Genomic DNA, 26715 nt, shown 5'->3' on the forward strand with positions numbered 1-26715 from the left:
ATAGTGGGTTCCAGTCCCATCTGGGGTGCTTGCTTTTCTTCCCTCTTTAAGGTAACCAAGGGTGTGTTTTAGTTCTGTTAAATGTGTTCCACTGTCTTCTCTAATAATTCATGTCCAAGTTGCTTGTAAAGTCGATCTCGCAAAAGCCAGATCTGATACTGATCATAGAAAGCACGCTTTTTTAAAAAAAACATATCATCACGTTTCCCCACCGGTGGCTATCCCCAGTGGACTCCTAAGCCAGGGATAGTGGGTTCCAGTCCCATCTGGGGTGCTTGCTTTTCTTCACTCTTTAAGGTAACCAAGGGTGTGTTTTAGTTTTGTTAAATGTGTTCCACTGTCTTCTCTAATAATTCATGTCCAAGTTGCTTGTAAAGTCGATCTCGCAAAAACCAGATCTGATACTGATCATAGAAAGCACGCTTTTTAAAATAACATATCATCACGTTTCCCCACAGATGGCTAGCCCTAGTGGACTCCTAAGCCAGGGATAGTGGGTTCCAGTCCCATCTGGGGTGCTTGCTTTTCTTCCCTCTTTAAGGTAACAAAGGGTGTGTTTTAGTTTCATTAAATGTGTTCCACTGTCTTCTCTAATAATTCATGTCCAAGTTGCTTGTAAAGTCGATCTTGCAAAAGCCAGATCTGATACTGATCATAGAAAGCACCCTTGTAAAGCAGGCTTGTAAAGCAGGCTTGTGAAGCACATGCAAAGCTCCAGTGGCGCAATCGGTCAGCGCGCGGTACTTATAAAGCAGTAACTGTTGAGCAATGCCGAGGTTGTGAGTTCGAGCCTCACCTGGAGCATTCTTTTCTAACCTTTATTGTTATATAAAAACTGCAGTAGGGCAGCAAAGTCTTTTACCCGTTTTCCATGTATTGCAAGCCAATTATCAAAACGACACAAAAAAAGAAGTTCTAGCTCTCGTCCTAAGAAAGCAGGCATGTTATTAAGATTGTTTTCCCGATTGGAAAACAAACGGTAAAAGACCAGCCTTGATAACTTTTTAACATGAGAATATTTGATTGTAAACTAACTATCATCATACTGCAAACATCCAGCCCCAGTGGCCTAATGGATAAGGCACTGGCCTCCTAAGCCAGGGATTGTGGGTTCAAGTCCCATCTGGGGTGTATGCTTTCTTTCTCTATACCAGGTATCCATCAATGAGTTTTAGTTCAAGATAAAATGTGATTGATTGGCTTCTCTAATGATTCTCTTCCTTGTGAAGTCAATCTTGCAAAATCTGGTACCATGCTTATCATGGAAACAATCCATCTGTAGCCATTCAATGCCTTCTGGCTGCTGTTGGAATGAGACAACAAAGGAAAGCCTCGCTCTTGACGAAAGCAAGCAAGCACACGATTAAGATTGTTTTCCGCATCTAAAGGTAAACAGCAAAAGACCATCCTTGATTACTCAATCACAATAGAAAATTTGCTTTTTTTAAAAACATATCATCATGTTTCCCCACAGGTGGCTAGCCCCAGTGGACTCCTAAGCCAGGTATAGTGGGTTCCAGTCCCATCTGGGGTGCTTGCTTTTCTTCCCTCTTTAAGGTAACCAAGGGTGTGTTTTAGTTTCGTTAAATGTGTTCCACTGTCTTCTCTAATAATTCATGTCCAAGTTGCTTGTAAAGTCGATCTCGCAAAAACCAGATCTGATACTGATCATAGAAAGCACGCTTTTTAAAAAAACATATCATCACGTTTCCCCACAGGTGGCTAGCCTCAGTGGACTCCTAAGCCAGGGATAGTGGGTTCCAGTCCCATCTGGGGTGCTTGCTTTTCTTCCCTCTTTAAGGTAACAAAGGGTGTGTTTTAGTTTCGTTAAATGTGTTCCACTGTCTTCTCTAATAATTCATGTCCAAGTTGCTTGTAAAGTCGATCTCGCAAAAGCCAGATCTGATACTGATCATAGAAAGCACCCTTGTAAAGCAGGCTTGTGAAGCACATGCAAAGCTCCAGTGGCGCAATCGGTCAGCGCGCGGTACTTATAAAGCAGTAACTGTTGAGCAATGCCGAGGTTGTGAGTTCGAGCCTCACCTGGAGCATTCTTTTCTAACCTTTATTGTTATATAAAAACTGCAGTAGGGCAGCAAAGTCTTTTACCCGTTTTCCATGTATTGCAAGCCAATTATCAAAACGACACAACAAAAGAAGTTCTAGCTCTCGTCATAAGAAAGCAGGCATGTTATTAAGATTGTTTTCCCGATTGGAAAACAAACGGTAAAAGACCAGCCTTGATAACTTTTTAACATGAGAATATTTCATTGTAAACTAACTATCATCATACTGCAAATATCCAGCCCCAGTGGCCTAATGGATAAGACACTGGCCTCCTAAGCCAGGGATTGTGGGTTCGAGTCCCATCTGGGGTGTATGCTTTCTTTCTCTATACCAGGTATCCATCAATGAGTTTTAGTTCAAGATAAAATGTGATTGATTGGCTTCTCTAATGATTCTCTTCCTTGTGAAGTCAATCTTGCAAAATCTGGTACCATGCTTATCATGGAAACAATCCATCTGTAGCCATTCAATGCCTTCTGGCTGCTGTTGGAATGAGACAACAAAGGAAAGCCTCGCTCTTGACGAAAGCAAGCAAGCACACGATTAAGATTGTTTTCCGCATCTAAAGGTAAACAGCAAAAGACCATCCTTGATTACTCAATCACAATAGAAAATTTGCTTTTTTTAAAAACATATCATCATGTTTCCCCACAGGTGGCTAGCCCCAGTGGACTCCTAAGCCAGGGATAGTGGGTTCCTGTCCCATCTGGGGTGCTTGCTTTTCTTCCCTCTTTAAGGTAACCAAGGGTGTGTTTTAGTTCTGTTAAATGTGTTCCACTGTCTTCTCTAATAATTCATGTCCAAGTTGCTTGTAAAGTCGATCTCGCAAAAGCCAGATCTGATACTGATCATAGAAAGCACGCTTTTAAAAAAAACATATCATCACTTTTCCCCACCGGTGGCTATCCCCAGTGGACTCCTAAGCCAGGGATAGTGGGTTCCAGTCCCATCTGGGGTGCTTGCTTTTCTTCCCTCTTTAAGGTAACCAAGGGTGTGTTTTAGTTTCGTTAAATGTGTTCCACTGTCTTCTCTAATAATTCATGTCCAAGTTGCTTGTAAAGTCGATCTCGCAAAAACCAGATCTGATACTGATCATAGAAAGCACGCTTTTTGAAATAACATATCATCACGTTTCCCCACAGGTGGCTAGCCTCAGTGGACTCCTAAGCCAGGGATAGTGGGTTCCAGTCCCATCTGGGGTGCTTGCTTTTCTTCCCTCTTTAAGGTAACAAAGGGTGTGTTTTAGTTTCGTTAAATGTGTTCCACTGTCTTCTCTAATAATTCATGTCCAAGTTGCTTGTAAAGTCGATTTCGCAAAAGCCAGATCTGATACTGATCATAGAAAGCACCCTTGTAAAGCAGGCTTGTGAAGCACATGCAAAGCTCCAGTGGCGCAATCGGTCAGCGCGCGGTGCTTATAAAGCAGTAACTGTTGAGCAATGCTGAGGTTGTGAGTTCGAGCCTCACCAGGAGCATCGTTTTCTAACCTTTATTGTTATATAAAAACTGCAGTAGGGCAGCAAAGTCTTTTACCCGTTTTCCATGTATTGCAAGCAAATTATCAAAACGACACAACAAAAGAAGTTCTCAATCTCGTCCTAAGAAAGCAGGCACGTTATTAAGATTGTTTTCCCGATTGGAAAACAAACGGTAAAAGACCAGCCTTGATAACTTTTTAACATGAGAATATTTGATTGTAAACTAACTATCATCATACTGCAAACATCCAGCTCCAGTGGCCTAATGGATAAGGCACTGGCCTCCTAAGCCAGGGATTGTGGGTTCGAGTCCCATCTGGGGTGTATGCTTTCCTTCTCTATACCAGGTATCCATCAATGAGTTTTAGTTCAAGATAAAATGTGATTGATTGGCTTCTCTAATGATTCTCTTCCTTGTGAAGTCAATCTTGCAAAATCTGGTACCATGCTTATCATGGAAACAATCCATCTGTAGCCATTCAATGCCTTCTGGCTGCTGTTGGAATGAGACAACAAAGGAAAGCCTCGCTCTTGACGAAAGCAAGCAAGCACACGATTAAGATTGTTTTCCGCATCTAAAGGTAAACAGCAAAAGACCATCCTTGATTACTCAATCACAATAGAGAATTTGCTTTTTTTAAAAACATATCATCATGTTTCCCCTCAGGTGGCTAGCCCCAGTGGACTCCTAAGCCAGGGATAGTGGGTTCCAGTCCCATCTGGGGTGCTTGCTTTTCTTCCCTCTTTAAGGTAACCAAGGGTGTGTTTTAGTTCTGTTAAATGTGTTCCACTGTCTTCTCTAATAATTCATGTCCAAGTTGCTTGTAAAGTCGATCTCGCAAAAGCCAGATCTGATACTAATCATAGAAAGCACGCTTTTAAAAAAAAACATATCATCACGTTTCCCCACAGGTGGCTAGCCCCAGTGGACTCCTAAGCCAGAGATAGTGGGTTCCAGTCCCATCTGGGATGCTTGCTTTTCTTCCCTCTTTAAGGTAACCAAGGGTGTGTTTTAGTTTCGTTAAATGTGTTCCACTGTCTTCTCTAATAATTCATGTCCAAGTTGCTTGTAAAGTCGATCTCGCAAAAACCAGATCTGATACTGATCATAGAAAGCACGCTTTTTAAAATAACATATCATCACGTTTCCCCACAGGTGGCTAGCCCCAGTGGACTCCTAAGCCAGGGATAGTGGGTTCCAGTCCCATCTGGGATGCTTGCTTTTCTTCCCTCTTTAAAGTAACAAAGGGTGTGTTTTAGTTTCATTAAATGTGTTCCACTGTCTTCTCTAATAATTCATGTCCAAGTTGCTTGTAAAGTCGATCTCGCAAAATCCAGATCTGATACTGATCATAGAAAGCACCCTTGTAAAGCAGGCTTGTGAAACACATGCAAAGCTCCAGTGGCGCAATCGGTCAGCGCGCGGTACTTATAAAGCAGTAACTGTTGAGCAATGCCGAGGTTGTGAGTTCGAGCCTCACCTGGAGCATTGTTTTCTAACCTTTATTGTTATATAAAAACTGCAGTAGGGCAGCAAAGTCTTTTACCCGTTTTCCATGTATTGCAAGCAAATTATCAAAACGACACAACAAAAGAAGTTCTCGCTCTCGTCCTAAGAAAGCAGGCACGTTATTAAGATTGTTTTCCCGATTGGAAAACAAACGGTAAAAGACAAGCCTTGATAACTTTTTAACATGAGAATATTTCATTGTAAACTAACTATCTATCATCATACTGCAAACATCCAGCTCCAGTGGCCTAATGGAGAAGGCACTGGCCTCCTAAGCCAGGGATTGTGGGTTCGAGTCCTATCTGGGGTGTATGCTTTCCTTCTCTATACCAGGTATCCATCAATGAGTTTTAGTTCAAGATAAAATGTGATTGATTGGCTTCTCTAATGGTTCTCTTCCTTGTGAATTCAATCTTGCAAAATCTGGTACCATGCTTATCATGGAAACAATCCATCTGTAGCCATTTAATGCCTTCTGGCTGCTGATGGAATGAGACAACAAAGGAAAGCCTCGCTCTTGATGAAAGCAAGCAAGCACACGATTAAGATTGTTTTCCGCATCTAAAGGTAAACAGCAAAAGACCATCCTTGATTACTCAATCACAATAGAAATTTTGATTTTTAAAAAAACATATCATCATGTTTCCCCACAGGTGGCTAGCCCCAGTGGACTCCTAAGCCAGGGATAGTGGGTTCCAGTCCCATCTGGGATGCTTGCTTTTCTTCCCTCTTTAAGGTAACCAAGGGTGTGTTTTAGTTTCGTTAAATGTGTTCCACTGTCTTCTCTAATAATTCATGTCCAAGTTGCTTGTAAAGTCGATCTCGCAAAAACCAGATCTGATACTGATCATAGAAAGCACGCTTTTTAAAATAACATATCATCACGTTTCCCCACAGGTGGCTAGCCCCAGTGGACTCCTAAGCCAGGATAGTGGGTTCCAGTCCCATCTGGGGTGCTTGCTTTTCTTCCCTCTTTAAGGTAACAAAGGGTGTGTTTTAGTTTCATTAAATGTGTTCCACTGTGTTCTCTAATAATTCATGTCCAAGTTGCTTGTAAAGTCGATCTCGCAAAAGCCAGATCTGATACTGATCATAGAAAGCACCCTTGTAAAGCAGGCTTGTGAAGCACATGCAAAGCTCCAGTGGCGCAATCGGTCAGCGCACGGTACTTATAAAGCAGTAACTGTTGAGCAATGCCGAGGTTGTTAGTTCGAGCCTCACCTGGAGCATTCTTTTCTAACCTTTATTGTTATATAAAAACTGCAGTAGGGCAGCAAAGTCTTTTACCCGTTTTCCATGTATTGAAAGCAAATTATCAAAACGACACAACAAAAGAAGTTCTCGCTCTCGTCCTAAGAAAGCAGGCACGTTATTAAGATTGTTTTCCCGATTGGAAAACAAACGCTAAAAGACCAGCCTTGATAACTTTTTAACATGAGAATATTTGATTGTAAACTAACTATCATCATACTGCAAACATCCAGCCCCAGTGGCCTAATGGATAAGGCACTGGCCTCCTAAGCCAGGGATTGAGGGTTCGAGTCCCATCTGGGGTGTATGCTTTCCTTCTCTATACCAGGTATCCATCAATGAGTTTTAGTTCAAGATAAAATGTGATTGATTGGCTTCTCTAATGATTCTCTTGCTTGTGAATTCAATCTTGCAAAATCTGGTACCATGCTTATCATGGAAACAATCCATCTGTAGCCATTCAATGCCTTCTGGCTGCTGTTGAAATGAGACAACAAAGGAAAGCCTCGCTCTTGACGAAAGCAAGCAAGCACACGATTAAGATTGTTTTCCGCATCTAAAGGTAAACAGCAAAAGACCATCCTTGATTACTCAATCACAATAGAAAATTTGCTTTTTAAAAAAACATATCTTCATGTTTCCCCACAGGTGGCTAGCCCCAGTGGACTCCTAAGCCAGGGATAGTGGGTTCCAGTCCCATCTGGGGTGCTTGCTTTTCTTCCCTCTTTAAGGTAACCAAGGGTGTGTTTTAGTTCTGTTAAATGTGTTCCACTGTCTTCTCTAATAATTCATGTCCAAGTTGCTTGTAAAGTCGATCTCGCAAAAGCCAGATCTGATACTGATCACAGAAAGCACGCTTTTTAAAAAAAACATATCATCACGTTTCCCCACAGGTGGCTAGCACCAGTGGACTCCTAAGCCAGAGATAGTGGGTTCCAGTCCCATCTGGGATGCTTCCTTTTCTTCCCTCTTTAAGGTAACCAAGGGTGTGTTTTAGTTCTGTTAAATGTGTTCCACTGTCTTCTCTAATAATTCATGTCCAAGTTGCTTGTAAAGTCGATCTCGCAAAAGCCAGATCTGATACTGATCATAGAAAGCACGCTTTTAAAAAAAACATATCATCACTTTTCCCCACCGGTGGCTATCCCCAGTGGACTCCTAAGCCAGGGATAGTGGGTTCCAGTCCCATCTGGGGTGCTTGCTTTTCTTCCCTCTTTAAGGTAACCAAGGGTGTGTTTTAGTTTCGTTAAATGTGTTCCACTGTCTTCTCTAATAATTCATGTCCAAGTTGCTTGTAAAGTCGATCTCGCAAAAACCAGATCTGATACTGATCATAGAAAGCACGCTTTTTGAAATAACATATCATCACGTTTCCCCACAGGTGGCTAGCCTCAGTGGACTCCTAAGCCAGGGATAGTGGGTTCCAGTCCCATCTGGGGTGCTTGCTTTTCTTCCCTCTTTAAGGTAACAAAGGGTGTGTTTTAGTTTCGTTAAATGTGTTCCACTGTCTTCTCTAATAATTCATGTCCAAGTTGCTTGTAAAGTCGATTTCGCAAAAGCCAGATCTGATACTGATCATAGAAAGCACCCTTGTAAAGCAGGCTTGTGAAGCACATGCAAAGCTCCAGTGGCGCAATCGGTCAGCGCGCGGTGCTTATAAAGCAGTAACTGTTGAGCAATGCTGAGGTTGTGAGTTCGAGCCTCACCAGGAGCATCGTTTTCTAACCTTTATTGTTATATAAAAACTGCAGTAGGGCAGCAAAGTCTTTTACCCGTTTTCCATGTATTGCAAGCAAATTATCAAAACGACACAACAAAAGAAGTTCTCAATCTCGTCCTAAGAAAGCAGGCACGTTATTAAGATTGTTTTCCCGATTGGAAAACAAACGGTAAAAGACCAGCCTTGATAACTTTTTAACATGAGAATATTTGATTGTAAACTAACTATCATCATACTGCAAACATCCAGCTCCAGTGGCCTAATGGATAAGGCACTGGCCTCCTAAGCCAGGGATTGTGGGTTCGAGTCCCATCTGGGGTGTATGCTTTCCTTCTCTATACCAGGTATCCATCAATGAGTTTTAGTTCAAGATAAAATGTGATTGATTGGCTTCTCTAATGATTCTCTTCCTTGTGAAGTCAATCTTGCAAAATCTGGTACCATGCTTATCATGGAAACAATCCATCTGTAGCCATTCAATGCCTTCTGGCTGCTGTTGGAATGAGACAACAAAGGAAAGCCTCGCTCTTGACGCAAGCAAGCACACGATTAAGATTGTTTTCCGCATCTAAAGGTAAACAGCAAAAGACCATCCTTGATTACTCAATCACAATAGAGAATTTGCTTTTTTTAAAAACATATCATCATGTTTCCCCTCAGGTGGCTAGCCCCAGTGGACTCCTAAGCCAGGGATAGTGGGTTCCAGTCCCATCTGGGGTGCTTGCTTTTCTTCCCTCTTTAAGGTAACCAAGGGTGTGTTTTAGTTCTGTTAAATGTGTTCCACTGTCTTCTCTAATAATTCATGTCCAAGTTGCTTGTAAAGTCGATCTCGCAAAAGCCAGATCTGATACTAATCATAGAAAGCACGCTTTTAAAAAAAAACATATCATCACGTTTCCCCACAGGTGGCTAGCCCCAGTGGACTCCTAAGCCAGAGATAGTGGGTTCCAGTCCCATCTGGGATGCTTGCTTTTCTTCCCTCTTTAAGGTAACCAAGGGTGTGTTTTAGTTTCGTTAAATGTGTTCCACTGTCTTCTCTAATAATTCATGTCCAAGTTGCTTGTAAAGTCGATCTCGCAAAAACCAGATCTGATACTGATCATAGAAAGCACGCTTTTTAAAATAACATATCATCACGTTTCCCCACAGGTGGCTAGCCCCAGTGGACTCCTAAGCCAGGGATAGTGGGTTCCAGTCCCATCTGGGATGCTTGCTTTTCTTCCCTCTTTAAAGTAACAAAGGGTGTGTTTTAGTTTCATTAAATGTGTTCCACTGTCTTCTCTAATAATTCATGTCCAAGTTGCTTGTAAAGTCGATCTCGCAAAATCCAGATCTGATACTGATCATAGAAAGCACCCTTGTAAAGCAGGCTTGTGAAACACATGCAAAGCTCCAGTGGCGCAATCGGTCAGCGCGCGGTACTTATAAAGCAGTAACTGTTGAGCAATGCCGAGGTTGTGAGTTCGAGCCTCACCTGGAGCATTGTTTTCTAACCTTTATTGTTATATAAAAACTGCAGTAGGGCAGCAAAGTCTTTTACCCGTTTTCCATGTATTGCAAGCAAATTATCAAAACGACACAACAAAAGAAGTTCTCGCTCTCGTCCTAAGAAAGCAGGCACGTTATTAAGATTGTTTTCCCGATTGGAAAACAAACGCTAAAAGACCAGCCTTGATAACTTTTTAACATGAGAATATTTGATTGTAAACTAACTATCATCATACTGCAAACATCCAGCCCCAGTGGCCTAATGGATAAGGCACTGGCCTCCTAAGCCAGGGATTGAGGGTTCGAGTCCCATCTGGGGTGTATGCTTTCCTTCTCTATACCAGGTATCCATCAATGAGTTTTAGTTCAAGATAAAATGTGATTGATTGGCTTCTCTAATGATTCTCTTGCTTGTGAATTCAATCTTGCAAAATCTGGTACCATGCTTATCATGGAAACAATCCATCTGTAGCCATTCAATGCCTTCTGGCTGCTGTTGAAATGAGACAACAAAGGAAAGCCTCGCTCTTGACGAAAGCAAGCAAGCACACGATTAAGATTGTTTTCCGCATCTAAAGGTAAACAGCAAAAGACCATCCTTGATTACTCAATCACAATAGAAAATTTGCTTTTTAAAAAAACATATCTTCATGTTTCCCCACAGGTGGCTAGCCCCAGTGGACTCCTAAGCCAGGGATAGTGGGTTCCAGTCCCATCTGGGGTGCTTGCTTTTCTTCCCTCTTTAAGGTAACCAAGGGTGTGTTTTAGTTCTGTTAAATGTGTTCCACTGTCTTCTCTAATAATTCATGTCCAAGTTGCTTGTAAAGTCGATCTCGCAAAAGCCAGATCTGATACTGATCACAGAAAGCACGCTTTTTAAAAAAAACATATCATCACGTTTCCCCACAGGTGGCTAGCACCAGTGGACTCCTAAGCCAGAGATAGTGGGTTCCAGTCCCATCTGGGATGCTTCCTTTTCTTCCCTCTTTAAGGTAACCAAGGGTGTGTTTTAGTTCTGTTAAATGTGTTCCACTGTCTTCTCTAATAATTCATGTCCAAGTTGCTTGTAAAGTCGATCTCGCAAAAGCCAGATCTGATACTGATCATAGAAAGCACGCTTTTAAAAAAAACATATCATCACTTTTCCCCACCGGTGGCTATCCCCAGTGGACTCCTAAGCCAGGGATAGTGGGTTCCAGTCCCATCTGGGGTGCTTGCTTTTCTTCCCTCTTTAAGGTAACCAAGGGTGTGTTTTAGTTTCGTTAAATGTGTTCCACTGTCTTCTCTAATAATTCATGTCCAAGTTGCTTGTAAAGTCGATCTCGCAAAAACCAGATCTGATACTGATCATAGAAAGCACGCTTTTTGAAATAACATATCATCACGTTTCCCCACAGGTGGCTAGCCTCAGTGGACTCCTAAGCCAGGGATAGTGGGTTCCAGTCCCATCTGGGGTGCTTGCTTTTCTTCCCTCTTTAAGGTAACAAAGGGTGTGTTTTAGTTTCGTTAAATGTGTTCCACTGTCTTCTCTAATAATTCATGTCCAAGTTGCTTGTAAAGTCGATTTCGCAAAAGCCAGATCTGATACTGATCATAGAAAGCACCCTTGTAAAGCAGGCTTGTGAAGCACATGCAAAGCTCCAGTGGCGCAATCGGTCAGCGCGCGGTGCTTATAAAGCAGTAACTGTTGAGCAATGCTGAGGTTGTGAGTTCGAGCCTCACCAGGAGCATCGTTTTCTAACCTTTATTGTTATATAAAAACTGCAGTAGGGCAGCAAAGTCTTTTACCCGTTTTCCATGTATTGCAAGCAAATTATCAAAACGACACAACAAAAGAAGTTCTCAATCTCGTCCTAAGAAAGCAGGCACGTTATTAAGATTGTTTTCCCGATTGGAAAACAAACGGTAAAAGACCAGCCTTGATAACTTTTTAACATGAGAATATTTGATTGTAAACTAACTATCATCATACTGCAAACATCCAGCTCCAGTGGCCTAATGGATAAGGCACTGGCCTCCTAAGCCAGGGATTGTGGGTTCGAGTCCCATCTGGGGTGTATGCTTTCCTTCTCTATACCAGGTATCCATCAATGAGTTTTAGTTCAAGATAAAATGTGATTGATTGGCTTCTCTAATGATTCTCTTCCTTGTGAAGTCAATCTTGCAAAATCTGGTACCATGCTTATCATGGAAACAATCCATCTGTAGCCATTCAATGCCTTCTGGCTGCTGTTGGAATGAGACAACAAAGGAAAGCCTCGCTCTTGACGCAAGCAAGCACACGATTAAGATTGTTTTCCGCATCTAAAGGTAAACAGCAAAAGACCATCCTTGATTACTCAATCACAATAGAGAATTTGCTTTTTTTAAAAACATATCATCATGTTTCCCCTCAGGTGGCTAGCCCCAGTGGACTCCTAAGCCAGGGATAGTGGGTTCCAGTCCCATCTGGGGTGCTTGCTTTTCTTCCCTCTTTAAGGTAACCAAGGGTGTGTTTTAGTTCTGTTAAATGTGTTCCACTGTCTTCTCTAATAATTCATGTCCAAGTTGCTTGTAAAGTCGATCTCGCAAAAGCCAGATCTGATACTAATCATAGAAAGCACGCTTTTAAAAAAAAACATATCATCACGTTTCCCCACAGGTGGCTAGCCCCAGTGGACTCCTAAGCCAGAGATAGTGGGTTCCAGTCCCATCTGGGATGCTTGCTTTTCTTCCCTCTTTAAGGTAACCAAGGGTGTGTTTTAGTTTCGTTAAATGTGTTCCACTGTCTTCTCTAATAATTCATGTCCAAGTTGCTTGTAAAGTCGATCTCGCAAAAACCAGATCTGATACTGATCATAGAAAGCACGCTTTTTAAAATAACATATCATCACGTTTCCCCACAGGTGGCTAGCCCCAGTGGACTCCTAAGCCAGGGATAGTGGGTTCCAGTCCCATCTGGGATGCTTGCTTTTCTTCCCTCTTTAAAGTAACAAAGGGTGTGTTTTAGTTTCATTAAATGTGTTCCACTGTCTTCTCTAATAATTCATGTCCAAGTTGCTTGTAAAGTCGATCTCGCAAAATCCAGATCTGATACTGATCATAGAAAGCACCCTTGTAAAGCAGGCTTGTGAAACACATGCAAAGCTCCAGTGGCGCAATCGGTCAGCGCGCGGTACTTATAAAGCAGTAACTGTTGAGCAATGCCGAGGTTGTGAGTTCGAGCCTCACCTGGAGCATTCTTTTCTAACCTTTATTGTTATATAAAAACTGCAGTAGGGCAGCAAAGTCTTTTACCCGTTTTCCATGTATTGCAAGCAAATTATCAAAACGACACAACAAAAGAAGTTCTCGCTCTCGTCCTAAGAAAGCAGGCACGTTATTAAGATTGTTTTCCCGATTGGAAAACAAACGGTAAAAGACAAGCCTTGATAACTTTTTAACATGAGAATATTTCATTGTAAACTAACTATCTATCATCATACTGCAAACATCCAGCTCCAGTGGCCTAATGGAGAAGGCACTGGCCTCCTAAGCCAGGGATTGTGGGTTCGAGTCCTATCTGGGGTGTATGCTTTCCTTCTCTATACCAGGTATCCATCAATGAGTTTTAGTTCAAGATAAAATGTGATTGATTGGCTTCTCTAATGGTTCTCTTCCTTGTGAATTCAATCTTGCAAAATCTGGTACCATGCTTATCATGGAAACAATCCATCTGTAGCCATTTAATGCCTTCTGGCTGCTGATGGAATGAGACAACAAAGGAAAGCCTCGCTCTTGATGAAAGCAAGCAAGCACACGATTAAGATTGTTTTCCGCATCTAAAGGTAAACAGCAAAAGACCATCCTTGATTACTCAATCACAATAGAAATTTTGCTTTTTAAAAAAACATATCATCATGTTTCCCCACAGGTGGCTAGCCCCAGTGGACTCCTAAGCCAGGGATAGTGGGTTCCAGTCCCATCTGGGATGCTTGCTTTTCTTCCCTCTTTAAGGTAACCAAGGGTGTGTTTTAGTTTCGTTAAATGTGTTCCACTGTCTTCTCTAATAATTCATGTCCAAGTTGCTTGTAAAGTCGATCTCGCAAAAACCAGATCTGATACTGATCATAGAAAGCACGCTTTTTAAAATAACATATCATCACGTTTCCCCACAGGTGGCTAGCCCCAGTGGACTCCTAAGCCAGGATAGTGGGTTCCAGTCCCATCTGGGGTGCTTGCTTTTCTTCCCTCTTTAAGGTAACAAAGGGTGTGTTTTAGTTTCATTAAATGTGTTCCACTGTGTTCTCTAATAATTCATGTCCAAGTTGCTTGTAAAGTCGATCTCGCAAAAGCCAGATCTGATACTGATCATAGAAAGCACCCTTGTAAAGCAGGCTTGTGAAGCACATGCAAAGCTCCAGTGGCGCAATCGGTCAGCGCACGGTACTTATAAAGCAGTAACTGTTGAGCAATGCCGAGGTTGTTAGTTCGAGCCTCACCTGGAGCATTCTTTTCTAACCTTTATTGTTATATAAAAACTGCAGTAGGGCAGCAAAGTCTTTTACCCGTTTTCCATGTATTGAAAGCAAATTATCAAAACGACACAACAAAAGAAGTTCTCGCTCTCGTCCTAAGAAAGCAGGCACGTTATTAAGATTGTTTTCCCGATTGGAAAACAAACGCTAAAAGACCAGCCTTGATAACTTTTTAACATGAGAATATTTGATTGTAAACTAACTATCATCATACTGCAAACATCCAGCCCCAGTGGCCTAATGGATAAGGCACTGGCCTCCTAAGCCAGGGATTGAGGGTTCGAGTCCCATCTGGGGTGTATGCTTTCCTTCTCTATACCAGGTATCCATCAATGAGTTTTAGTTCAAGATAAAATGTGATTGATTGGCTTCTCTAATGATTCTCTTGCTTGTGAATTCAATCTTGCAAAATCTGGTACCATGCTTATCATGGAAACAATCCATCTGTAGCCATTCAATGCCTTCTGGCTGCTGTTGAAATGAGACAACAAAGGAAAGCCTCGCTCTTGACGAAAGCAAGCAAGCACACGATTAAGATTGTTTTCCGCATCTAAAGGTAAACAGCAAAAGACCATCCTTGATTACTCAATCACAATAGAAAATTTGCTTTTTAAAAAAACATATCTTCATGTTTCCCCACAGGTGGCTAGCCCCAGTGGACTCCTAAGCCAGGGATAGTGGGTTCCAGTCCCATCTGGGGTGCTTGCTTTTCTTCCCTCTTTAAGGTAACCAAGGGTGTGTTTTAGTTCTGTTAAATGTGTTCCACTGTCTTCTCTAATAATTCATGTCCAAGTTGCTTGTAAAGTCGATCTCGCAAAAGCCAGATCTGATACTGATCACAGAAAGCACGCTTTTTAAAAAAAACATATCATCACGTTTCCCCACAGGTGGCTAGCACCAGTGGACTCCTAAGCCAGAGATAGTGGGTTCCAGTCCCATCTGGGATGCTTCCTTTTCTTCCCTCTTTAAGGTAACCAAGGGTGTGTTTTAGTTCTGTTAAATGTGTTAGACTGTCTTCTCTAATAATTCATGTCCAAGTTGCTTGTAAAGTCGATCTCGCAAAAGCCAGATCTGATACTAATCATAGAAAGCACGCTTTTAAAAAAAAACATATCATCACGTTTCCCCACAGGTGGCTAGCCCCAGTGGACTCCTAAGCCAGAGATAGTGGGTTCCAGTCCCATCTGGGATGCTTGCTTTTCTTCCCTCTTTAAGGTAACCAAGGGTGTGTTTTAGTTTCGTTAAATGTGTTCCACTGTCTTCTCTAATAATTCATGTCCAAGTTGCTTGTAAAGTCGATCTCGCAAAAACCAGATCTGATACTGATCATAGAAAGCACGCTTTTTAAAATAACATATCATCACGTTTCCCCACAGGTGGCTAGCCCTAGTGGACTCCTAAGCCAGGGATAGTGGGTTCCAGTCCCATCTGGGGTGCTTGCTTTTCTTCCCTCTTTAAGGTAACAAAGGGTGTGTTTTAGTTTCATTAAATGTGTTCCACTGTCTTCTCTAATAATTCATGTCCAAGTTGCTTGTAAAGTCGATCTCGCAAAAGCCAGATCTGATACTGATCATAGAAAGCACCCTTGTAAAGCAGGCTTGTGAAGCACATGCAAAGCTCTAGTGGCGCAATCGGTCAGCGCGTGGTACTTATATAGCAGTAACTGTTGAGCAATGCCGAGGTTGTGAGTTCGAGCCTCACCTGGAGCATTCTTTTCTAACCTTTATTGTTATATAAAAACTGCAGTAGGGCAGCAAAGTCTTTTACCCGTTTTCCATGTATTGTAAGCAAATTATCAAAACGACACAACAAAAGAAGTTCTCGCTCTCGTCCTAAGAAAGCAGGCACGTTATTAAGATTGTTTTCCCGATTGGAAAACAAATGGTAAAAGACCGGCCTTGATAACTTTTTAACATGAGAATATTTGATTGTAAACTAACTATCATCAAGCTGCATACATCCAGCCCCAGTGGCCTAATGGATAAGGCACTGGCCTCCTAAGCCAGGGATTGTGGGTTCAAGTCCCATCTGGGGTGTATGCTTTCCTTCACTATACCAGGTATCCATCAATGAGTTTTAGTTCAAGATAAAATGTGATTGATTGGCTTCTCTAATGATTCTCTTCCTTGTGAAGTCAATCTTGCAAAATCTGGTACCATGCTTATCATGGAAACAATCCATCTGTAGCCATTCAATGCCTTCTGGCTGCTGTTGGAATGAGACAACAAAGGAAAGCCTCGCTCTTGACAAAAGCAAGCAAGCACACGATTAAGATTGTTTTCCGCATCTAAAGGTATACAGCAAAAGACCATCCTTGATTACTCAATCACAATAGAAATTTTGCTTTTTAAAAAAACATATCATCATGTTTCCCCACAGGTGGCTAGCCCCAGTGGACTCCTAAGCCAGGGATAGTGGGTTCCAGTCCCATCTGGGGTGCTTGCTTTTCTTCCCTCTTTAAGGTAACCAAGGGTGTGTTTTAGTTTCATTAAATGTGTTCCACTGTCTTCTCTAATAATTCATGTCCAAGTTGCTTGTAAAGTCGATCTCGCAAAAGCCAGATCTGATACTGATCATAGAAAGCACGCTTTTTAAAAAAAAACATATCATCACGTTTCCCCACCGGTGGCTAGCCCCAGTGGACTCCTAAGCCAGGGATAGTGGGTTCCAGTCCCATCTGGGATGCTTGCTTTTCTTCCCTCTTTAAGGTAACCAAGGGTGTGTTTTAGTTTCGTTAAATGTGTTCCACTGTCTTCTCTAATAATTCATGTCCAAGTTGCTTGTAAAGTCGATCTCGCAAAAACCAGATCTGATACTGATCATAGAAAGCACGCTTTTTAAAATAACATATCATCACGTTTCCCCACAGATGGCTAGCCCTAGTGGACTCCTAAGCCAGGGATAGTGGGTTCCAGTCCCATCTGGGGTGCTTGCTTTTCTTCCCTCTTTAAGGTAACAAAGGGTGTGTTTTAGTTTCGTTAAATGTGTTCCACTGTCTTCTCTAATAATTCATGTCCAAGTTGCTTGTAAAGTCGATTTCGCAAAAGCCAGATCTGATACTGATCATAGAAAGCACCCTTGTAAAGCAGGCTTGTGAAGCACATGCAAAGCTCCAGTGGCGCAATCGGTCAGCGCGCGGTGCTTATAAAGCAGTAACTGTTGAGCAATGCTGAGGTTGTGAGTTCGAGCCTCACCAGGAGCATCGTTTTCTAACCTTTATTGTTATATAAAAACTGCAGTAGGGCAGCAAAGTCTTTTACCCGTTTTCCATGTATTGCAAGCAAATTATCAAAACGACACAACAAAAGAAGTTCTCAATCTCGTCCTAAGAAAGCAGGCACGTTATTAAGATTGTTTTCCCGATTGGAAAACAAACGGTAAAAGACCAGCCTTGATAACTTTTTAACATGAGAATATTTGATTGTAAACTAACTATCATCATACTGCAAACATCCAGCTCCAGTGGCCTAATGGATAAGGCACTGGCCTCCTAAGCCAGGGATTGTGGGTTCGAGTCCCATCTGGGGTGTATGCTTTCCTTCTCTATACCAGGTATCCATCAATGAGTTTTAGTTCAAGATAAAATTTGATTGATTGGCTTCTCTAATGATTCTCTTCCTTGTGAAGTCAATCTTGCAAAATCTGGTACCATGCTTATCATGGAAACAATCCATCTGTAGCCATTCAATGCCTTCTGGCTGCTGTTGGAATGAGACAACAAAGGAAAGCCTCGCTCTTGACGAAAGCAAGCAAGCACACGATTAAGATTGTTTTCCGCATCTAAAGGTAAACAGCAAAAGACCATCCTTGATTACTCAATCACAATAGAGAATTTGCTTTTTTTTAAAACATATCATCATGTTTCCCCTCAGGTGGCTAGCCCCAGTGGACTCCTAAGCCAGGGATAGTGGGTTCCAGTCCCATCTGGGGTGCTTGCTTTTCTTCCCTCTTTAAGGTAACCAAGGGTGTGTTTTAGTTCTGTTAAATGTGTTCCACTGTCTTCTCTAATAATTCATGTCCAAGTTGCTTGTAAAGTCGATCTCGCAAAAGCCAGATCTGATACTAATCATAGAAAGCACGCTTTTAAAAAAAAACATATCATCACGTTTCCCCACAGGTGGCTAGCCCCAGTGGACTCCTAAGCCAGAGATAGTGGGTTCCAGTCCCATCTGGGATGCTTGCTTTTCTTCCCTCTTTAAGGTAACCAAGGGTGTGTTTTAGTTTCGTTAAATGTGTTCCACTGTCTTCTCTAATAATTCATGTCCAAGTTGCTTGTAAAGTCGATCTCGCAAAAACCAGATCTGATACTGATCATAGAAAGCACGCTTTTTAAAATAACATATCATCACGTTTCCCCACAGGTGGCTAGCCCCAGTGGACTCCTAAGCCAGGGATAGTGGGTTCCAGTCCCATCTGGGGTGCTTGCTTTTCTTCCCTCTTTAAAGTAACAAAGGGTGTGTTTTAGTTTCATTAAATGTGTTCCACTGTCTTCTCTAATAATTCATGTCCAAGTTGCTTGTAAAGTCGATCTCGCAAAATCCAGATCTGATACTGATCATAGAAAGCACCCTTGTAAAGCAGGCTTGTGAAACACATGCAAAGCTCCAGTGGCGCAATCGGTCAGCGCGCGGTACTTATAAAGCAGTAACTGTTGAGCAATGCCGAGGTTGTGAGTTCGAGCCTCACCTGGAGCATTGTTTTCTAACCTTTATTGTTATATAAAAACTGCAGTAGGGCAGCAAAGTCTTTTACCCGTTTTCCATGTATTGCAAGCAAATTATCAAAACGACACAACAAAAGAAGTTCTCGCTCTCGTCCTAAGAAAGCAGGCACGTTATTAAGATTGTTTTCCCGATTGGAAAACAAACGGTAAAAGACAAGCCTTGATAACTTTTTAACATGAGAATATTTCATTGTAAACTAACTATCTATCATCATACTGCAAACATCCAGCTCCAGTGGCCTAATGGAGAAGGCACTGGCCTCCTAAGCCAGGGATTGTGGGTTCGAGTCCTATCTGGGGTGTATGCTTTCCTTCTCTATACCAGGTATCCATCAATGAGTTTTAGTTCAAGATAAAATGTGATTGATTGGCTTCTCTAATGGTTCTCTTCCTTGTGAATTCAATCTTGCAAAATCTGGTACCATGCTTATCATGGAAACAATCCATCTGTAGCCATTTAATGCCTTCTGGCTGCTGATGGAATGAGACAACAAAGGAAAGCCTCGCTCTTGATGAAAGCAAGCAAGCACACGATTAAGATTGTTTTCCGCATCTAAAGGTAAACAGCAAAAGACCATCCTTGATTACTCAATCACAATAGAAATTTTGCTTTTTAAAAAAACATATCATCATGTTTCCCCACAGGTGGCTAGCCCCAGTGGACTCCTAAGCCAGGGATAGTGGGTTCCAGTCCCATCTGGGATGCTTGCTTTTCTTCCCTCTTTAAGGTAACCAAGGGTGTGTTTTAGTTTCGTTAAATGTGTTCCACTGTCTTCTCTAATAATTCATGTCCAAGTTGCTTGTAAAGTCGATCTCGCAAAAACCAGATCTGATACTGATCATAGAAAGCACGCTTTTTAAAATAACATATCATCACGTTTCCCCACAGGTGGCTAGCCCCAGTGGACTCCTAAGCCAGGATAGTGGGTTCCAGTCCCATCTGGGGTGCTTGCTTTTCTTCCCTCTTTAAGGTAACAAAGGGTGTGTTTTAGTTTCATTAAATGTGTTCCACTGTGTTCTCTAATAATTCATGTCCAAGTTGCTTGTAAAGTCGATCTCGCAAAAGCCAGATCTGATACTGATCATAGAAAGCACCCTTGTAAAGCAGGCTTGTGAAGCACATGCAAAGCTCCAGTGGCGCAATCGGTCAGCGCACGGTACTTATAAAGCAGTAACTGTTGAGCAATGCCGAGGTTGTTAGTTCGAGCCTCACCTGGAGCATTCTTTTCTAACCTTTATTGTTATATAAAAACTGCAGTAGGGCAGCAAAGTCTTTTACCCGTTTTCCATGTATTGAAAGCAAATTATCAAAACGACACAACAAAAGAAGTTCTCGCTCTCGTCCTAAGAAAGCAGGCACGTTATTAAGATTGTTTTCCCGATTGGAAAACAAACGCTAAAAGACCAGCCTTGATAACTTTTTAACATGAGAATATTTGATTGTAAACTAACTATCATCATACTGCAAACATCCAGCCCCAGTGGCCTAATGGATAAGGCACTGGCCTCCTAAGCCAGGGATTGAGGGTTCGAGTCCCATCTGGGGTGTATGCTTTCCTTCTCTATACCAGGTATCCATCAATGAGTTTTAGTTCAAGATAAAATGTGATTGATTGGCTTCTCTAATGATTCTCTTGCTTGTGAATTCAATCTTGCAAAATCTGGTACCATGCTTATCATGGAAACAATCCATCTGTAGCCATTCAATGCCTTCTGGCTGCTGTTGAAATGAGACAACAAAGGAAAGCCTCGCTCTTGACGAAAGCAAGCAAGCACACGATTAAGATTGTTTTCCGCATCTAAAGGTAAACAGCAAAAGACCATCCTTGATTACTCAATCACAATAGAAAATTTGCTTTTTAAAAAAACATATCTTCATGTTTCCCCACAGGTGGCTAGCCCCAGTGGACTCCTAAGCCAGGGATAGTGGGTTCCAGTCCCATCTGGGGTGCTTGCTTTTCTTCCCTCTTTAAGGTAACCAAGGGTGTGTTTTAGTTCTGTTAAATGTGTTCCACTGTCTTCTCTAATAATTCATGTCCAAGTTGCTTGTAAAGTCGATCTCGCAAAAGCCAGATCTGATACTGATCACAGAAAGCACGCTTTTTAAAAAAAACATATCATCACGTTTCCCCACAGGTGGCTAGCACCAGTGGACTCCTAAGCCAGAGATAGTGGGTTCCAGTCCCATCTGGGATGCTTCCTTTTCTTCCCTCTTTAAGGTAACCAAGGGTGTGTTTTAGTTCTGTTAAATGTGTTAGACTGTCTTCTCTAATAATTCATGTCCAAGTTGCTTGTAAAGTCGATCTCGCAAAAGCCAGATCTGATACTAATCATAGAAAGCACGCTTTTAAAAAAAAACATATCATCACGTTTCCCCACAGGTGGCTAGCCCCAGTGGACTCCTAAGCCAGAGATAGTGGGTTCCAGTCCCATCTGGGATGCTTGCTTTTCTTCCCTCTTTAAGGTAACCAAGGGTGTGTTTTAGTTTCGTTAAATGTGTTCCACTGTCTTCTCTAATAATTCATGTCCAAGTTGCTTGTAAAGTCGATCTCGCAAAAACCAGATCTGATACTGATCATAGAAAGCACGCTTTTTAAAATAACATATCATCACGTTTCCCCACAGGTGGCTAGCCCTAGTGGACTCCTAAGCCAGGGATAGTGGGTTCCAGTCCCATCTGGGGTGCTTGCTTTTCTTCCCTCTTTAAGGTAACAAAGGGTGTGTTTTAGTTTCATTAAATGTGTTCCACTGTCTTCTCTAATAATTCATGTCCAAGTTGCTTGTAAAGTCGATCTCGCAAAAGCCAGATCTGATACTGATCATAGAAAGCACCCTTGTAAAGCAGGCTTGTGAAGCACATGCAAAGCTCTAGTGGCGCAATCGGTCAGCGCGTGGTACTTATATAGCAGTAACTGTTGAGCAATGCCGAGGTTGTGAGTTCGAGCCTCACCTGGAGCATTCTTTTCTAACCTTTATTGTTATATAAAAACTGCAGTAGGGCAGCAAAGTCTTTTACCCGTTTTCCATGTATTGTAAGCAAATTATCAAAACGACACAACAAAAGAAGTTCTCGCTCTCGTCCTAAGAAAGCAGGCACGTTATTAAGATTGTTTTCCCGATTGGAAAACAAATGGTAAAAGACCGGCCTTGATAACTTTTTAACATGAGAATATTTGATTGTAAACTAACTATCATCAAGCTGCATACATCCAGCCCCAGTGGACTAATGGATAAGGCACTGGCCTCCTAAGCCAGGGATTGTGGGTTCAAGTCCCATCTGGGGTGTATGCTTTCCTTCACTATACCAGGTATCCATCAATGAGTTTTAGTTCAAGATAAAATGTGATTGATTGGCTTCTCTAATGATTCTCTTCCTTGTGAAGTCAATCTTGCAAAATCTGGTACCATGCTTATCATGGAAACAATCCATCTGTAGCCATTCAATGCCTTCTGGCTGCTGTTGGAATGAGACAACAAAGGAAAGCCTCGCTCTTGACAAAAGCAAGCAAGCACACGATTAAGATTGTTTTCCGCATCTAAAGGTATACAGCAAAAGACCATCCTTGATTACTCAATCACAATAGAAATTTTGCTTTTTAAAAAAACATATCATCATGTTTCCCCACAGGTGGCTAGCCCCAGTGGACTCCTAAGCCAGGGATAGTGGGTTCCAGTCCCATCTGGGGTGCTTGCTTTTCTTCCCTCTTTAAGGTAACCAAGGGTGTGTTTTAGTTTCATTAAATGTGTTCCACTGTCTTCTCTAATAATTCATGTCCAAGTTGCTTGTAAAGTCGATCTCGCAAAAGCCAGATCTGATACTGATCATAGAAAGCACGCTTTTTAAAAAAAAACATATCATCACGTTTCCCCACCGGTGGCTATCCCCAGTGGACTCCTAAGCCAGGGATAGTGGGTTCCAGTCCCATCTGGGGTGCTTGCTTTTCTTCACTCTTTAAGGTAACCAAGCGTGTGTTTTAGTTTTGTTAAATGTGTTCCACTGTCTTCTCTAATAATTCATGTCCAAGTTGCTTGTAAAGTCGATCTCGCAAAAACCAGATCTGATACTGATCATAGAAAGCACGCTTTTTAAAATAACATATCATCACGTTTCCCCACAGGTGGCTAGCCCCAGTGGACTCCTAAGCCAGGGATAGTGGGTTCCAGTCCCATCTGGGGTGCTTGCTTTTCTTCCCTCTTTAAGGTAACAAAGGGTGTGTTTTAGTTTCATTAAATGTGTTCCACTGTCTTCTCTAATAATTCATGTCCAAGTTGCTTGTAAAGTCGATCTTGCAAAAGCCAGATCTGATACTGATCATAGAAAGCACCCTTGTAAAGCAGGCTTGTAAAGCAGGCTTGTGAAACACATGCAAAGCTCCAGTGGAGCAATCGGTCAGCGCGCGGTACTTATAAAGCAGTAACTGTTGAGCAATGCTGAGGTTGTGAGTTCGAGTCTCACCTGGAGCATTCTTTTCTAACCTTTATTGTTATATAAAAACTGCTGTAGGGCAGCAAAGTCTTTTACCCGTTTTCCATGTATTGTAAGCAAATTATCAAAACGACACAACAAAAGAAGTTATCGCTCTCGTCCTAAGAAAGCAGGCACGTTATTAAGATTGTTTTCCCGATTGGAAAACAAACGGTAAAAAACCAGCCTTGATAACTTTTTAACATGAGAATATTTGATTGTAAACTAACTATCATCATACTGCATACATCCAGCCCCAGTGGCCTAATGGATAAGGCACTGGCCTCCTAAGCCAGGGATTGTGGGTTCAAGTTCCATCTGGGGTGTATGCTTTCCTTCGCTATACCAGGTATCAATCAATGAGTTTTAGTTCAAGATAAAATGTGATTGATTGGCTTCTCTAATGGTTCTCTTCCTTGTGAATTCAATCTTGCAAAATCTGGTACCATGCTTATCATGGAAACAATCCATCTGTAGCCATTCAATGCCTTCTGGCTGCTGATGGAATGAGACAACAAAGGAAAGCCTCGCTCTTGACGAAAGCAAGCAAGCACACGATTAAGATAGTTTTCCGCATCTAAAGGTATACAGCAAAAGACCATCCTTGATTACTCAATCACAATAGAAATTTTGCTTTTTAAAAAAATATATCATCATGTTTCCCCACAGGTGGCTAGCCCCAGTGGACTCCTAAGCCAGGAATAGTGGGTTCCAGTCCCATCTGGGGTGCTTGCTTTTCTTCCCTCTTTAAGGTAACCAAGGGTGTGTTTTAGTTCTGTTAAATGTGTTCCACTGTCTTCTCTAATAATTCATGTCCAAGTTGCTTGTAAAGTCGATCTCGCAAAAGCCAGATCTGATACTGATCATAGAAAGCACGCTTTTTAAAAAAAACATATCATCACGTTTCCCCACCGGTGGCTATCCCCAGTGGACTCCTAAGCCAGGTATAGTGGGTTCCAGTCCCATCTGGGGTGCTTGCTTTTCTTCACTCTTTAAGGTAACCAAGGGTGTGTTTTAGTTTTGTTAAATGTGTTCCACTGTCTTCTCTAATAATTCATGTCCAAGTTGCTTGTAAAGTCGATCTCGCAAAAACCAGATCTGATACTGATAATAGAAAGCACGCTTTTTAAAATAACATATCATCACGTTTCCCCACAGGTGGCTAGCCCCAGTGGACTCCTAAGCCAGGGATAGTGGGTTCCAGTCCCATCTGGGGTGCTTGCTTTTCTTCCCTCTTTAAGCTAACCAAGGGTGTGTTTTAGTTTCATTAAATGTGTTCCACTGTCTTCTCTAATAATTCATGTCCAAGTTGCTTGTAAAGTCGATTTCGCAAAAGCCAGATCTGATACTGATCATAGAAAGCACCCTTGTAAAGCAGGCTTGTGAAGCACATGCAAAGCTCCAGTGGCGCAATCGGTCAGCGCGCGGTGCTTATAAAGCAGTAACTGTTGAGCAATGCTGAGGTTGTGAGTTCGAGCCTCACCAGGAGCATCGTTTTCTAACCTTTATTGTTATATAAAAACTGCAGTAGGGCAGCAAAGTCTTTTACCCGTTTTCCATGTATTGCAAGCAAATTATCAAAACGACACAACAAAAGAAGTTCTCAATCTCGTCCTAAGAAAGCAGGCACGTTATTAAGATTGTTTTCCCGATTGGAAAACAAACGGTAAAAGACCAGCCTTGATAACTTTTTAACATGAGAATATTTGATTGTAAACTAACTATCATCATACTGCAAACATCCAGCTCCAGTGGCCTAATGGATAAGGCACTGGCCTCCTAAGCCAGGGATTGTGGGTTCGAGTCCCATCTGGGGTGTATGCTTTCCTTCTCTATACCAGGTATCCATCAATGAGTTTTAGTTCAAGATAAAATTTGATTGATTGGCTTCTCTAATGATTCTCTTCCTTGTGAAGTCAATCTTGCAAAATCTGGTACCATGCTTATCATGGAAACAATCCATCTGTAGCCATTCAATGCCTTCTGGCTGCTGTTGGAATGAGACAACAAAGGAAAGCCTCGCTCTTGACGAAAGCAAGCAAGCACACGATTAAGATTGTTTTCCGCATCTAAAGGTAAACAGCAAAAGACCATCCTTGATTACTCAATCACAATAGAGAATTTGCTTTTTTTTAAAACATATCATCATGTTTCCCCTCAGGTGGCTAGCCCCAGTGGACTCCTAAGCCAGGGATAGTGGGTTCCAGTCCCATCTGGGGTGCTTGCTTTTCTTCCCTCTTTAAGGTAACCAAGGGTGTGTTTTAGTTCTGTTAAATGTGTTCCACTGTCTTCTCTAATAATTCATGTCCAAGTTGCTTGTAAAGTCGATCTCGCAAAAGCCAGATCTGATACTAATCATAGAAAGCACGCTTTTAAAAAAAAACATATCATCACGTTTCCCCACAGGTGGCTAGCCCCAGTGGACTCCTAAGCCAGAGATAGTGGGTTCCAGTCCCATCTGGGATGCTTGCTTTTCTTCCCTCTTTAAGGTAACCAAGGGTGTGTTTTAGTTTCGTTAAATGTGTTCCACTGTCTTCTCTAATAATTCATGTCCAAGTTGCTTGTAAAGTCGATCTCGCAAAAACCAGATCTGATACTGATCATAGAAAGCACGCTTTTTAAAATAACATATCATCACGTTTCCCCACAGGTGGCTAGCCCCAGTGGACTCCTAAGCCAGGGATAGTGGGTTCCAGTCCCATCTGGGGTGCTTGCTTTTCTTCCCTCTTTAAAGTAACAAAGGGTGTGTTTTAGTTTCATTAAATGTGTTCCACTGTCTTCTCTAATAATTCATGTCCAAGTTGCTTGTAAAGTCGATCTCGCAAAATCCAGATCTGATACTGATCATAGAAAGCACCCTTGTAAAGCAGGCTTGTGAAACACATGCAAAGCTCCAGTGGCGCAATCGGTCAGCGCGCGGTACTTATAAAGCAGTAACTGTTGAGCAATGCCGAGGTTGTGAGTTCGAGCCTCACCTGGAGCATTGTTTTCTAACCTTTATTGTTATATAAAAACTGCAGTAGGGCAGCAAAGTCTTTTACCCGTTTTCCATGTATTGCAAGCAAATTATCAAAACGACACAACAAAAGAAGTTCTCGCTCTCGTCCTAAGAAAGCAGGCACGTTATTAAGATTGTTTTCCCGATTGGAAAACAAACGGTAAAAGACAAGCCTTGATAACTTTTTAACATGAGAATATTTCATTGTAAACTAACTATCTATCATCATACTGCAAACATCCAGCTCCAGTGGCCTAATGGAGAAGGCACTGGCCTCCTAAGCCAGGGATTGTGGGTTCGAGTCCTATCTGGGGTGTATGCTTTCCTTCTCTATACCAGGTATCCATCAATGAGTTTTAGTTCAAGATAAAATGTGATTGATTGGCTTCTCTAATGGTTCTCTTCCTTGTGAATTCAATCTTGCAAAATCTGGTACCATGCTTATCATGGAAACAATCCATCTGTAGCCATTTAATGCCTTCTGGCTGCTGATGGAATGAGACAACAAAGGAAAGCCTC

The 26715-nt window shown here is 41.9% G+C and overlaps 31 non-coding genes across 31 annotated transcripts; all 31 read left to right on the forward strand.

The window, feature by feature from the left end:
* The first annotated feature begins 711 nt into the window (after positions 1 to 711).
* TRNAI-UAU (transfer RNA isoleucine (anticodon UAU)) lies at positions 712 to 804 on the forward strand. Its single transcript is given in 2 exon segments — positions 712 to 749; positions 769 to 804. It is a non-coding gene; the product is annotated as a tRNA-Ile (tRNA).
* A 254-nt stretch (positions 805 to 1058) lies between these two features.
* On the forward strand, positions 1059 to 1131 carry TRNAR-CCU (transfer RNA arginine (anticodon CCU)). The gene has a single exon. It is a non-coding gene; the product is annotated as a tRNA-Arg (tRNA).
* Positions 1132 to 1958: 827 nt separating this feature from the next.
* Positions 1959 to 2051, forward strand: TRNAI-UAU (transfer RNA isoleucine (anticodon UAU)). Its single transcript is given in 2 exon segments — positions 1959 to 1996; positions 2016 to 2051. It is a non-coding gene; the product is annotated as a tRNA-Ile (tRNA).
* A 254-nt stretch (positions 2052 to 2305) lies between these two features.
* On the forward strand, positions 2306 to 2378 carry TRNAR-CCU (transfer RNA arginine (anticodon CCU)). The gene has a single exon. It is a non-coding gene; the product is annotated as a tRNA-Arg (tRNA).
* A 1418-nt stretch (positions 2379 to 3796) lies between these two features.
* TRNAR-CCU (transfer RNA arginine (anticodon CCU)) lies at positions 3797 to 3869 on the forward strand. The gene has a single exon. It is a non-coding gene; the product is annotated as a tRNA-Arg (tRNA).
* Positions 3870 to 4941: 1072 nt separating this feature from the next.
* TRNAI-UAU (transfer RNA isoleucine (anticodon UAU)) lies at positions 4942 to 5034 on the forward strand. Its single transcript is given in 2 exon segments — positions 4942 to 4979; positions 4999 to 5034. It is a non-coding gene; the product is annotated as a tRNA-Ile (tRNA).
* Positions 5035 to 5292: 258 nt separating this feature from the next.
* TRNAR-CCU (transfer RNA arginine (anticodon CCU)) lies at positions 5293 to 5365 on the forward strand. Its single transcript has one exon. It is a non-coding gene; the product is annotated as a tRNA-Arg (tRNA).
* Positions 5366 to 6191: 826 nt separating this feature from the next.
* TRNAI-UAU (transfer RNA isoleucine (anticodon UAU)) lies at positions 6192 to 6284 on the forward strand. Its single transcript is given in 2 exon segments — positions 6192 to 6229; positions 6249 to 6284. It is a non-coding gene; the product is annotated as a tRNA-Ile (tRNA).
* A 254-nt stretch (positions 6285 to 6538) lies between these two features.
* Positions 6539 to 6611, forward strand: TRNAR-CCU (transfer RNA arginine (anticodon CCU)). Its single transcript has one exon. It is a non-coding gene; the product is annotated as a tRNA-Arg (tRNA).
* A 1663-nt stretch (positions 6612 to 8274) lies between these two features.
* On the forward strand, positions 8275 to 8347 carry TRNAR-CCU (transfer RNA arginine (anticodon CCU)). Its single transcript has one exon. It is a non-coding gene; the product is annotated as a tRNA-Arg (tRNA).
* A 1068-nt stretch (positions 8348 to 9415) lies between these two features.
* TRNAI-UAU (transfer RNA isoleucine (anticodon UAU)) lies at positions 9416 to 9508 on the forward strand. Its single transcript is given in 2 exon segments — positions 9416 to 9453; positions 9473 to 9508. It is a non-coding gene; the product is annotated as a tRNA-Ile (tRNA).
* A 254-nt stretch (positions 9509 to 9762) lies between these two features.
* TRNAR-CCU (transfer RNA arginine (anticodon CCU)) lies at positions 9763 to 9835 on the forward strand. The gene has a single exon. It is a non-coding gene; the product is annotated as a tRNA-Arg (tRNA).
* A 1663-nt stretch (positions 9836 to 11498) lies between these two features.
* TRNAR-CCU (transfer RNA arginine (anticodon CCU)) lies at positions 11499 to 11571 on the forward strand. The gene has a single exon. It is a non-coding gene; the product is annotated as a tRNA-Arg (tRNA).
* Positions 11572 to 12639: 1068 nt separating this feature from the next.
* On the forward strand, positions 12640 to 12732 carry TRNAI-UAU (transfer RNA isoleucine (anticodon UAU)). Its single transcript is given in 2 exon segments — positions 12640 to 12677; positions 12697 to 12732. It is a non-coding gene; the product is annotated as a tRNA-Ile (tRNA).
* Positions 12733 to 12990: 258 nt separating this feature from the next.
* TRNAR-CCU (transfer RNA arginine (anticodon CCU)) lies at positions 12991 to 13063 on the forward strand. The gene has a single exon. It is a non-coding gene; the product is annotated as a tRNA-Arg (tRNA).
* An 826-nt stretch (positions 13064 to 13889) lies between these two features.
* TRNAI-UAU (transfer RNA isoleucine (anticodon UAU)) lies at positions 13890 to 13982 on the forward strand. Its single transcript is given in 2 exon segments — positions 13890 to 13927; positions 13947 to 13982. It is a non-coding gene; the product is annotated as a tRNA-Ile (tRNA).
* A 254-nt stretch (positions 13983 to 14236) lies between these two features.
* TRNAR-CCU (transfer RNA arginine (anticodon CCU)) lies at positions 14237 to 14309 on the forward strand. The gene has a single exon. It is a non-coding gene; the product is annotated as a tRNA-Arg (tRNA).
* Positions 14310 to 15626: 1317 nt separating this feature from the next.
* On the forward strand, positions 15627 to 15719 carry TRNAI-UAU (transfer RNA isoleucine (anticodon UAU)). The gene is given in 2 exon segments: positions 15627 to 15664; positions 15684 to 15719. It is a non-coding gene; the product is annotated as a tRNA-Ile (tRNA).
* A 254-nt stretch (positions 15720 to 15973) lies between these two features.
* TRNAR-CCU (transfer RNA arginine (anticodon CCU)) lies at positions 15974 to 16046 on the forward strand. The gene has a single exon. It is a non-coding gene; the product is annotated as a tRNA-Arg (tRNA).
* A 1420-nt stretch (positions 16047 to 17466) lies between these two features.
* Positions 17467 to 17539, forward strand: TRNAR-CCU (transfer RNA arginine (anticodon CCU)). Its single transcript has one exon. It is a non-coding gene; the product is annotated as a tRNA-Arg (tRNA).
* A 1072-nt stretch (positions 17540 to 18611) lies between these two features.
* On the forward strand, positions 18612 to 18704 carry TRNAI-UAU (transfer RNA isoleucine (anticodon UAU)). The gene is given in 2 exon segments: positions 18612 to 18649; positions 18669 to 18704. It is a non-coding gene; the product is annotated as a tRNA-Ile (tRNA).
* Positions 18705 to 18962: 258 nt separating this feature from the next.
* TRNAR-CCU (transfer RNA arginine (anticodon CCU)) lies at positions 18963 to 19035 on the forward strand. The gene has a single exon. It is a non-coding gene; the product is annotated as a tRNA-Arg (tRNA).
* Positions 19036 to 19861: 826 nt separating this feature from the next.
* Positions 19862 to 19954, forward strand: TRNAI-UAU (transfer RNA isoleucine (anticodon UAU)). The gene is given in 2 exon segments: positions 19862 to 19899; positions 19919 to 19954. It is a non-coding gene; the product is annotated as a tRNA-Ile (tRNA).
* A 254-nt stretch (positions 19955 to 20208) lies between these two features.
* On the forward strand, positions 20209 to 20281 carry TRNAR-CCU (transfer RNA arginine (anticodon CCU)). Its single transcript has one exon. It is a non-coding gene; the product is annotated as a tRNA-Arg (tRNA).
* Positions 20282 to 21598: 1317 nt separating this feature from the next.
* TRNAI-UAU (transfer RNA isoleucine (anticodon UAU)) lies at positions 21599 to 21691 on the forward strand. Its single transcript is given in 2 exon segments — positions 21599 to 21636; positions 21656 to 21691. It is a non-coding gene; the product is annotated as a tRNA-Ile (tRNA).
* Positions 21692 to 21945: 254 nt separating this feature from the next.
* On the forward strand, positions 21946 to 22018 carry TRNAR-CCU (transfer RNA arginine (anticodon CCU)). Its single transcript has one exon. It is a non-coding gene; the product is annotated as a tRNA-Arg (tRNA).
* A 1086-nt stretch (positions 22019 to 23104) lies between these two features.
* On the forward strand, positions 23105 to 23197 carry TRNAI-UAU (transfer RNA isoleucine (anticodon UAU)). Its single transcript is given in 2 exon segments — positions 23105 to 23142; positions 23162 to 23197. It is a non-coding gene; the product is annotated as a tRNA-Ile (tRNA).
* Positions 23198 to 23451: 254 nt separating this feature from the next.
* TRNAR-CCU (transfer RNA arginine (anticodon CCU)) lies at positions 23452 to 23524 on the forward strand. The gene has a single exon. It is a non-coding gene; the product is annotated as a tRNA-Arg (tRNA).
* A 1419-nt stretch (positions 23525 to 24943) lies between these two features.
* Positions 24944 to 25016, forward strand: TRNAR-CCU (transfer RNA arginine (anticodon CCU)). Its single transcript has one exon. It is a non-coding gene; the product is annotated as a tRNA-Arg (tRNA).
* Positions 25017 to 26088: 1072 nt separating this feature from the next.
* TRNAI-UAU (transfer RNA isoleucine (anticodon UAU)) lies at positions 26089 to 26181 on the forward strand. The gene is given in 2 exon segments: positions 26089 to 26126; positions 26146 to 26181. It is a non-coding gene; the product is annotated as a tRNA-Ile (tRNA).
* A 258-nt stretch (positions 26182 to 26439) lies between these two features.
* TRNAR-CCU (transfer RNA arginine (anticodon CCU)) lies at positions 26440 to 26512 on the forward strand. Its single transcript has one exon. It is a non-coding gene; the product is annotated as a tRNA-Arg (tRNA).
* Positions 26513 to 26715: the final 203 nt, after the last annotated feature.

This window comes from Hyla sarda, chromosome 4 (genome assembly GCF_029499605.1).
Source record: "Hyla sarda isolate aHylSar1 chromosome 4, aHylSar1.hap1, whole genome shotgun sequence".
NCBI lineage: Eukaryota > Metazoa > Chordata > Amphibia > Anura > Hylidae > Hyla > Hyla sarda.